The sequence below is a fragment of the Amblyomma mixtum genome, chromosome 4 (genome assembly GCF_055824585.1).
Source record: "Amblyomma mixtum isolate Tamu chromosome 4, ASM5582458v1, whole genome shotgun sequence".
NCBI lineage: Eukaryota > Metazoa > Arthropoda > Arachnida > Ixodida > Ixodidae > Amblyomma > Amblyomma mixtum.
Window position 1 is genome coordinate 31,035,576 of NC_143015.1, and position 10,048 is coordinate 31,045,623.

The 10,048-nt window shown below is 50.3% G+C and overlaps 1 long non-coding RNA gene across 1 annotated transcript; it reads left to right on the plus strand.

The window, feature by feature from the left end:
• Window positions 1–7,720: 7,720 nt before the first annotated feature.
• On the plus strand, window positions 7,721–9,399 carry LOC149346068 (uncharacterized). The gene is made up of 4 exons (XR_016292050.1): window positions 7,721–8,327; window positions 8,566–8,790; window positions 8,942–9,160; window positions 9,268–9,399. It is a non-coding gene; the product is annotated as an uncharacterized LOC149346068 (long non-coding RNA).
• Window positions 9,400–10,048: the final 649 nt, after the last annotated feature.

Below are 10,048 nucleotides of genomic sequence, written 5' to 3' on the forward strand. Positions count from 1 at the left end.
CGACGTCTTCAATGTAGCTGGTAAATGTTTCAGCCGGTAGCTGGGCTCGAGCACGGAGACGTTGCTCGGCGCGAAGTTTCCGCACGGCGGGGCGGCCGAAAACGTCCGCGAAGCTTGCCTTGAATAAAGACCAGGTGGGAAGGTCGGCTTCATGGTTACGAAACCATAAGTTTGCAACGTCTGTGAGGTAGAAAAGGACGTTGCTCAACTTCACGGCGTTGTCCCACCGGTTGTAAGTGCTGACGCGCTCGTAGGTGGCCAGCCAATCGTCGACGTCCTGGTCGTCCGTACCGCTAAATGGGGAAGGGTCGCGCTGGCGTTGGACTCCGGAACAGTGGACGGTGGGAGGGATGGCCGGCGATGACTGCGTCGAAGTGTTTGGCATTGTTGGCGGTGCAAGTTGCGTTCCGCTCCGAAGTTCCATGTTGAGCACCGGGACGGGGATCGAAGCACCTCCACCAAGTGTACAGGTGCGTCTTCGAAGCGCAGGTCGGAGGCCGTTGATCAAAGACGCGTCACGGCGGGCACACACCCAGAGTCACTCCGGAACCAGCACAGCACTTCATTCACCTCTTCGTCGCACCGCGTGAACGGATGCCGGTCGTTCCCATTACTCTGTCGTCACTGCACTCAGTCTGGATTGGTACTTGGAGTTCCAATACACGTATACCCAATTACCTTTAGGTTCAAGGACTTGGAGCGTCCGGCCCAGCTAACCATGAGTAAAAGGCGAGTTGAGCTAGGTGGTACATACTTGAACAAAGCAGCTAATCACGTGGAGATCGACAGGACGGTGTTTAAAACCAACGGAGGACGCGCGCAAGGATCTGACTTCTAGTTTGAAGGCCACTATAGTACCTGCAATCAAAGGTGCTAGAGGCTACCCTACAGCAGCTCGAATGCGCACTCAATCTGATATAGAATGAGGCAGGCTAAGTGCTATTTGGCGGCGTGGAGAACAGACGGACAGAATGCCTATGAGACCACACAGAGCAGTGACGTATGTAGAGGAAAATCGAGCGACGAATGAACAGGCTGACGCGCCAGCGCTGGAAGTCCTTCTGTAACTGCCTGGATCCTCGAAAGAATGTGATCCTATTTGGCGAAGGTGCGGGGGCCTTCGTACGCTTCCACAGCAAAGGCAGCCTCTTTCTGCTTAGCTGCATATCAAGATCAGCAGATTAAAGTTCAAACTGACTTCTGACGGGGAATTGCGGGTGCAAAGAATATAACACAATCTGGCGGGCTAGTTGGTGGGAATCTGGCGGCGTAAATGGCGTAGAAGTTGTTTTTTCAGCCCCGTCGCGCCTCTCGAACCTCTGTAACAAAGTCAATAAGACAAAAAAGAGAAGAGGCTGTGCTGTTCGGCACCGGAATCCCTTTGTTGAGTGTGAAGAGGGTGCTGTGTATAGGATTCCGTTGACCTGTGGCAAGGCCTACATAGGCCAAACGGGAAGATGCCTCAACGAAAGGTTAATGGAGCACAGCAACGATTTATCAGGTTCTTCACAACGCAATCTACCCGCCCACTGTCAGGGATGTGATAGCGAAAAGAAATGTGTTCCCCGTTTCAAAAGAAGATCTGTACTAAAAAAGCATGAAAACCAGTTGACGCGCGAAATTGTTGAAGCTGCCTACATCAGGCAGTCTAGGGAAGGTGGTGTTAGCGCCCCTTAAATCTCCCTGTCCGAAAAAGAAGTCGCCTTTCTTTCTGCTTTTATTTGATTTCACCCGGTTTTAGTGGCATCTTTTACATGGTTTCTGACGTTTTAGCCGTGTTAGTTGTTGGCGTTCATCCTTAGTTAACTTTTTCAGGAGTTATTCTCGCCATTTCACCTAACAACCTCCACTTCCTCGGCTTTGTTATCCCATCGTGTTGCAGGAATGTCATTCCTGTGTTTTTAGCCTTTTTGCTTGTATTTTCTTCAGACCTTCATGCACCCCCAGCCCTGCTGTTCCATGCTTTTTACATGTCTTTCACCGGTTTTTAGTCTTTTCTTTGTTAGCACTCATACTCTTTGTATCCTTGATAACCCGGGAAAAAGTGATAATACTGTGCGCCGTCGGTTCTTTTGGCCAGGCCTATACCGCGCCGTCCGCCGCTACGTGGCTGCTTGTGACCGCTGTCAACGCCGGAAAAAGCCATCAGTTTTACCAGCTGGACTTCTGCAGCCGATCGACATCCCCATAGACCCATTTTCTCGTGTGGGTCTGGATCTTCTAGGGCCTTTTCCGCTGTCCGCATCGGACAACAAATGGATTGCGGTGGCCACTGATTACACCACACGCTACGCGGTCACACGAGCAATACCAACCAGTTGTGCAACTGATGTTGCTGCTTTCCTCCTCAACGACGTTATACTCGTGCATGGAGCTCCCCGCCAACTGCTCACCGACCGTGGCCGTTGCTTTCTTGCGCGTATAGTCGACGAGATCCTGCGGTTGTGCAACGTTCGTCATTCTTTCACGACTGCCTACCATCCACAGACGAACGGGCTTACCGAACGCCTTAACCGGACATTGACTGACATGCTGTCCATGTACGTTTCTGATGACCACCGCGACTGGGACATCACGCTGCCATTTGTGACATTTGCATACAATTCTTCGCGTCAAACCACTACCGGCTACTCCCCCTTCTATCTTCTATACGGCCGTGACCCTCTGCTTCCTTTTGACAGCCTGCTCCCTTCAGTCGCCACTGCCAGCTCATACGCTCGTGACGCCATAGCCCGAGCTGATGCTGCCCGCGTTGTTGCACGCAACCGACTCACAGCCTCCCAGCACTCCCAGAAACGTCGCTATGATTCCTGTCATCGCAGCCCCCAGTATTCTTGCGGCTCTCTCGTGCTGCTTTGGACCCCAGCTCGCCGCGTGGGCCTCTCGGAAAAGCTTTTGCCCCGTTATACAGGACCCTACCGTATTCTACGACAAGGGACTCCAGTGACATACGAAATTGCACCCTTGAATCCCGCACGCCATACCTCGCACCGAGACAGTCCATGTTGCACGCCTCAAGCCGTACTACACGGACCCTGGTTTGGGCTAGTTCGCACCTGGACGGTGCTTTTCAGCCGGCGGGGTAGTGTTGCATTAGGCGGTGCATGCACTGATATGCGCATCAGGAAAGACGAAGACGAAGCTCGTGAGTTTTGAAGAAGACGACGGTCGAGCAGTGTCGGCTGGTGCCTGCAGTAAACGCCTGTCGTTTGAAAGCCCTGTCTTTCGTGTCCACCCTGTCTGCAATCCCAAGCGGAACTACCCCGTAACAATATTATCGTTCGCGCTCTGATTGTGTTGGGCTTAGATAAATCCCCCAGGTGGGCGTTTCTGTGGCGTGTCTATTTAAGAGCAGGGTCTTGGGCTTTTTTGAAATAAAGTTGATAGTTCAGCGCTCTGTCCTGTCCGCCTTCTGTCTGTTTTTTTCCTAACCGTGTTCGCGCTGCTGAAAATCGTATGCAAAGAATATCTCGAGTTACCAGCGTGTTCTTCCGGCATCACTCGAATCAGCGATAGATGTTCTCTTTTCTCTTGAGGAACTCGACGCTTCCCTCGCGGAATATAAGCTCGCGTCTTTGCCAAGGCCAGGTTGCATCACATAAGCTGCGTTGTGCCGCTTTGGCTACGACGCGCGAGGACAGCTACTCAACCATGAAGTCATTCATGACTGAAAAGCATTCTTCCCCAGCGGAAATCCAGTCGACTATACCATGACTGAAAACCAATAAAATCACCGCTCGAAATCACACATTTCAGGCTAATAGCTTTGGCCATTTGCGTGGGTAAAATCATGGAAGGAATGATTTGGACGCCCCTTGAGTAGTACTTTGAGTACTATATTGTCTACCCTAATGCCGAAGCAGGGTTTCGGCGGGGTCGCACCTCTATTGACAACGTAATTGACCTTGTGTACGCAGTTCAACACCAGAAACGCCAGGAGCTCATGTGCGTGGCACTTTTTCTTGTTCTCAAATGCGCATACGATCATGTCATACATGAGCCGTCTCGATGCCGTAGCGGCTGTTGGAATCTGGTCGCTTGTTTAGGTGTATACAGAGGTATCTGACCAAAATTTCATTTTTGTCCTGTGTGAAGATTACCTGACAAATGCGGATTACACTGACCTAGGCGTGCCCAATGGCGGAGTTCATAGCCCTACTTGGTTTAAACCGGCACTTATAAACCTCCCAGGGAACCAACCCAATACTCTCCACGTCTCGATTTATGCCCACGGCTTTTGCACTTCGGTCTCCTTTGCGACGCGCCTGAAGTTGTGAGCAAGACTTCCGCGGGTAGCAACCATTACTTACTGCCATCCGCGAGAGCAAAGACTGATTACTTCTGTCGAGAAGTGCGTGTTCGTGGCATTTTATATGCAAATGCAAGACTCCATATTCGGTAACTTCCGACGGTCATACCACTTGGTTTTGCACTTATCATCGTTTCTCAGCGGTTATGAGAGATCAGAACCTGTGTTGAAATACGCATTGCACCTTTGGAAAGAAAACCTCAATTACCCGCCTACTCAGATTTCTGGCCGGAAGCCATAGGACTTGTCCACTGAGTGAATGCTGCAGCTGCACAGAACACTCTAGTTGGTATTTCTGCGCTAGCCTACACCCATGCTTTCAAACACATGCGAGATGAATTTGCGTGCCCTGCAGACTGAACAAGGTCAGCCCCTTCGCACGTGCCGGGGTCTCCCTCACCGCCCATCTACAGGTGCAGCCATTGGTATCGTCAAGGGCTACCCGCTTTCGACATATAGAGCCCTTGACCACACAGCGGATTAACATACGTCATCTAACAAGAATTGCTCAGCATCACTTTGTGTCAGTGCCGGTACAGAGACTGCACGCTGCGTTTTCAAAGGTAAGAGTAGGCCACCAGTCATCCATCCCATCACAGTTCACACCAGCGGAGTCACCTTCCTCTGCGTGGTGGTGTCTGCAAAGGCATGAGTGCCCCTCAAAATTAAGGGGTAGCAAAGGAATAGGACTTCTCGATGCCGGCTCTTCAACAGTGGACACTTTCCTTACTCCACGCCGAATATAATGATCACACTTAAGTATATACAAATGGCTGGCTGTCACGTGCTAGTTCAACTTCCATCGAGCGTGGTCATCTCTGCGAGACAAGCCTTAATTAACCAACTAACTTACATTGGACAACACCCTCCGGACAGAACTGGCCGCTACTCGTGCGGCTGTGCAATGGACCGGTCTACCCACGCAACTATTAAGGGGCATTGAAATGATTCCGATGGGCATATTTTAGTGCAACAGATCTGTAAGGGTGGTCTTTGGAACTTTGGAACGAGTGGGCATGGAAGAGCAGCAGCAATGCAGCAGCGACCAATGTTCTTCTGTTTCTTGGTGCAGATACTATCTTGGAGCGGCCTTAGTCGTGACTCGAGCGACCGGCGGAACGTTCCCTGCCTGACATCGACTGAGCGCCCCGTATCGCCTCTTCGGCTGCCTGTACAGTTCAAGCCCGACTCGCTACGAATGAGCGAATGTTGCCCGACGCCACCGGAAGAAGCCATCGCCTTCAAGTGGTCTGCGCCTTTGGCCGCGCAAGCCCCATCGTCACAGTCATCAAGTGTATCGCGCCCATTTAAGCACTGGCAATCACCGAGCGCCTTCAGAGGGCATGGAACAGCAGCAGCAATGCAGCAGCGACCAATGTTCTTCTGTTTCTTGGTGCAGATACTATCTTGGAGCGGCCTTAGTCGTGACTCGAGCGACCGGCGGAACGTTCCCTGCCTGACATCGACTGAGCGCCCCGTATCGCCTCTTCGGCTGCCTGTACAGTTCAAGCCCGACTCGCTACGAATGAGCGAATGTTGCCCGACGCCACCGGAAGAAGCCATCGCTTTCAAGTGGTCTGCGCCTTTGGCCGCGCAAGCCCCATCGTCACAGTCATCAAGTGTATCGCGCCCATTTAAGCACCGGCAATCATCGAGCGCCTTCAGAGGGCAAGGAACAGCAGCAGCAATGCAGCAGCGACCAATGTTCTTCTGTTTCTTGGTGCAGGTCAGTTCATGTCCTTCTTTGCACTGTAAACGCACAAGTAATGTCAACCTGCTGCTTGTGCCATGCCCAAGCGTATTCATGTGCATTGTCTGCGAATGTGTATGTGTGCTGAAATTATTGCTCTTAGGTGGCGACATTTAACAGAACCCAGGGCCCCCTAAAAAAGATTCTAGCCAGTCCAACGATGATGTAGTCACTCTGTTAAAATCTTTAAACGAAAAAATTGACAAGAACCATGGCGAAATACTCTCCCAGCTCAACGAAGTTCGGCAAACACAAACAAAGCTTGAGCGTCAGATGGCCAGTATGAACGATAGGCTTGTTGCCGTAGAAGAAAAAGTAGCCGCCTCGCAAGCCCCCAGCGCCTTTGACATTACCCAGGAAGTGTCTGAGGCTGTACAGAATGAAGCAGAGGCGTTTCATAAACGACTCGACGACCTCGAAGACAGGTCACGACGCGATAACCTACTTTTTCACGGCCTCCCTGACACGCAAAACGAAACTTGGGATGAATCTGAAAAGCTCGTGCGTGAAAAGCTTCTTTCTGAAATGGACCTTGAGCTACCCAGCGAGGCCATCCCTATTGAAAAATCCGGTATCGCGGCAAACCGGATTTTACCGGAACATATCGGTTTCATACCGGTCCGTTATCACTCTCATACCGGCGAGACCCGCCCGGTTTGATGGCTATACCGGTTCATACCGGTCCGGTATCGATCCCAAACCGGACAGACCGCTCCGGTACGGAGCTCATACCGGACAGTCCATTCCCGGTTCGAAGCTCAAACTGGACAGACCAGTCCGGTACGGAGCTCAAACCGGTCAGACTAGTCCGGTACGGAGCTCAAACCGGACATACCAGCCTGTATTCAGAGCGATATGTGCCGCGGTTTTGGTGCTTGGTCTGCAGATTGACTGTTGTACGCCAGCAGATATTTTTTAGGGGAAAGGTGGGGGCAGCGCGCGCATAAGTGCGATAATAAACACGTACACGGTTTTGTTGAAAGGGCTAGGAAAAGAAAAGGGCTAAGCGTGAGCTTCGCAGTGGCAAAACATGCAGTTTGTGCATGATTTGGTGATTTGAGGGCAACCGCCATATTGGCTTCCCGTGCAGCACCCTGACAAAGTCAAGGCGGCTGTGTGCGGGCACACGGCTAGTATATATCCGCCAGCAGCCTTCGTAAGTCCTGCGCAGATTACTCTGGATTTCACAGTGCAGAACTTCACGACTGGCTGATAAACATGGCGAGCCTCCGGTGACTGCGCCAGAGGCTCCAAAAGGTTTGTTACTGTCGCGTTCATTGCAGCAGCTGTTCGCTAGCGGCAGTCTGTAGCGACGCATCGATGAAGAAAGAAAATTCTTGGTTTTCGTGCAGGAATTCTTTGCACTTCTTCTTCGTCAAGTGATTGCCCATTGATAACGCAACTTGTCCAAGTGCCATCCCGAGCGGCCCCACCCTTCACTTTATCAGGAAGGCATACTAATCACAAATCGCCCAGAACATTTCTATCGACGAACAAGATATCAACGGAGCCGGCAGCTTGCGGTGTTCCCTTAAGGGCGACGCTTCGTGCTAGCTAGAAGATACAGCGCTCTAGAGAACAAAATAAAAACAAAAACCACCTGTAGAAACCTTACACGAGTAACCCGTCTTTACGCAAATTTTTTAAAGCTTTTTTTTTTCTCTCATCACCGCCTTCTCTGCTTTTCCTGGGTCCGTCACAACAAAAAAACCTGCGCATTCCTGGTCTTTCTATCGGGCTTTGTTCCTTCCCCTCGGGCTCCTCTGTGTCTGTCAACCCACGACCCCTCCCGACCACGCTTCCCGCGACTTCCATGAAGTGGCGAGGAGGTTCCGATTCTACTTGTTCACTGTCCCCGGCCGCTTCGCGGTGACTTTTTGCAAAAGTGCCCCCCCCCCCCCCCCCTCCCGCCTTTCCTGCGTTTCTTTGGAACAGGTTTTTACTTCTCTCCTGCGGCTGGGTTGAGTGTCAAGCGATGAAGGTAGCTGGGAAAACACGCTGGCACTCGCTCGTTGGCGTTGAATTTGTGTTATACATTTTTTTGCGACTTTCTTCGTGTTGCCTTGATCAATCCATGATCAAAGATGACATCGCCGTTCATGCGTACGTCCAGTGCAAATATGGTGGAACCCTATCATCCTTGTCTCAGTGATAAATGACTTCGCTCCGAAAGACGTGAGTGGTGAACATTTGACCGGTGGAGGCCGGTGGTGAACATTTGACCGGTGGAAGGCGGATTTTATGACGGCGACGTCGTGCTGCTAGGACGTAAGTACTCATTTTAAATCACTCTGTTCTTTAAGTACTGCCTCCGTCTCGGTTATATGCTCGGCGTCAACAGAAACGTTCTAACTGTTCAGTGTCTTTTTAACTAAAACTTTGTAGACTGCACAGCGTAGGGGGACGAAATAGCGCAAAATTTTCTTTCTGTTACATACCGAAATTGCTTGTCCTTCATGATAGCACGACTAAAATTAGTTTTATAGTTTGTATTATTTCTTTACAGAGGCACATGGTGTATACGTGCGAGAGCAATCATTGATAAGCGTCCTGAGGGGGAGCGGCTCAAGACCTTGAACAAACATCACGCATCGCATCAATGCTGCGGTATGTGCCGTAAATAATGGAGGATGACCACGCAAGCATCGCAATCGTCTGAGCAACCTGTTTACACACCAACAATGTTACGACGCAGATTTGCAATACATTATTGATTCAAATATGGAAGGCGGTAGGTGCATTCACGATACTGAGCATTGCCAATGCTCAGGGCCTGGCGTCTTGAGACGCCTGGCTTGTCTGTGGCTTGTCTGGGCCCACGGGTGCCCGCAATTCATAGCCCCGTTTGTGCTACTGGGGTATGCATTTGTTATTGCATACAGGTCCACCTCGGGAATGGAATTTTTATTCCTTCGGCAACGTGCGCAGCAGTTATGGTGGCACCCAAAGATTCGCGTTTCTGTAAAGACGCAGCCTTTGGACGACTCCACAACTCCTGGAAAGGGGCGTTACAGGGCAAGCTTGCCATCGGAACCTGAAGTCAGAAGCCTCCACAGTGGGCAGAAAGCCAATGACCCCTGAAAAGCTACAAGCCATTGGCCGTAAGTTGCATGTCACAGTGCTCAATGCATTATGTTGTGTGTCAGTGCGCAATTAAATGATAAGCTGAGGGCATTATGTACTACCAATCATATTTTCTTTTCTGCAGGTGCTTTTGACTACTTCATTGGCCAGCACCCTGTAGAGACCCCAGCGCCGGTAGATCGTCGCAAAGAGTTAAATTATTACCTTAGTGAGCTGGTTCAAGACATGCGGAAAAAATAAACATCTTTTGGAGTTTTTGATGCATTATAATACTCACCAAGCTACCAATACTTTGGTAAAAGGTGGGAGCAAATAACACAATGGCACATCGACTGCAATGCGAGTTGCTGATAATCGCAGATTACCAGTTTCTGAGGCTCTGTATATTTCAGCATTTGGCATGTACACTTATGGCCCCAGTTTTTGGGCAGATTTAGTCCAAGTGGGATATATTTGAAGGATTTTATTCTGCCTTTGTCCTGTGATACAGGGCCCTCCTGTATAATACGGGCCTAGCCTGTTTAATACAGGACTGTCCTGTATTCCGGTATGAATTTTAAACCGGAACCGCATACCGGGTTATTGTACAGGATTTGCGATACCGGAGTATCCTGTACAAAACAGGAGAGTCCTGTATTATACAGGACTGTCCTGTTTTATACAGGATATTCCAGTAATCCGGTATCGCAAATCCTGTACAATAACCCGGTATGCGGTTCCGGTTTAAAATTCATACCGGATTTTTCAGTAGGGATAGCACGCGCGCATCGGCTGGGTAAATTTTCGAATGTTAAATGCCGTCCTGTCATAGCCAAGTTTACGAATTTTAAGATCCGAGAAGCCGTGTTTACTGACCGAAGCAAAATGAAAAATGCTGGGATAAAGGTTACGGAAGATTTCTGCTT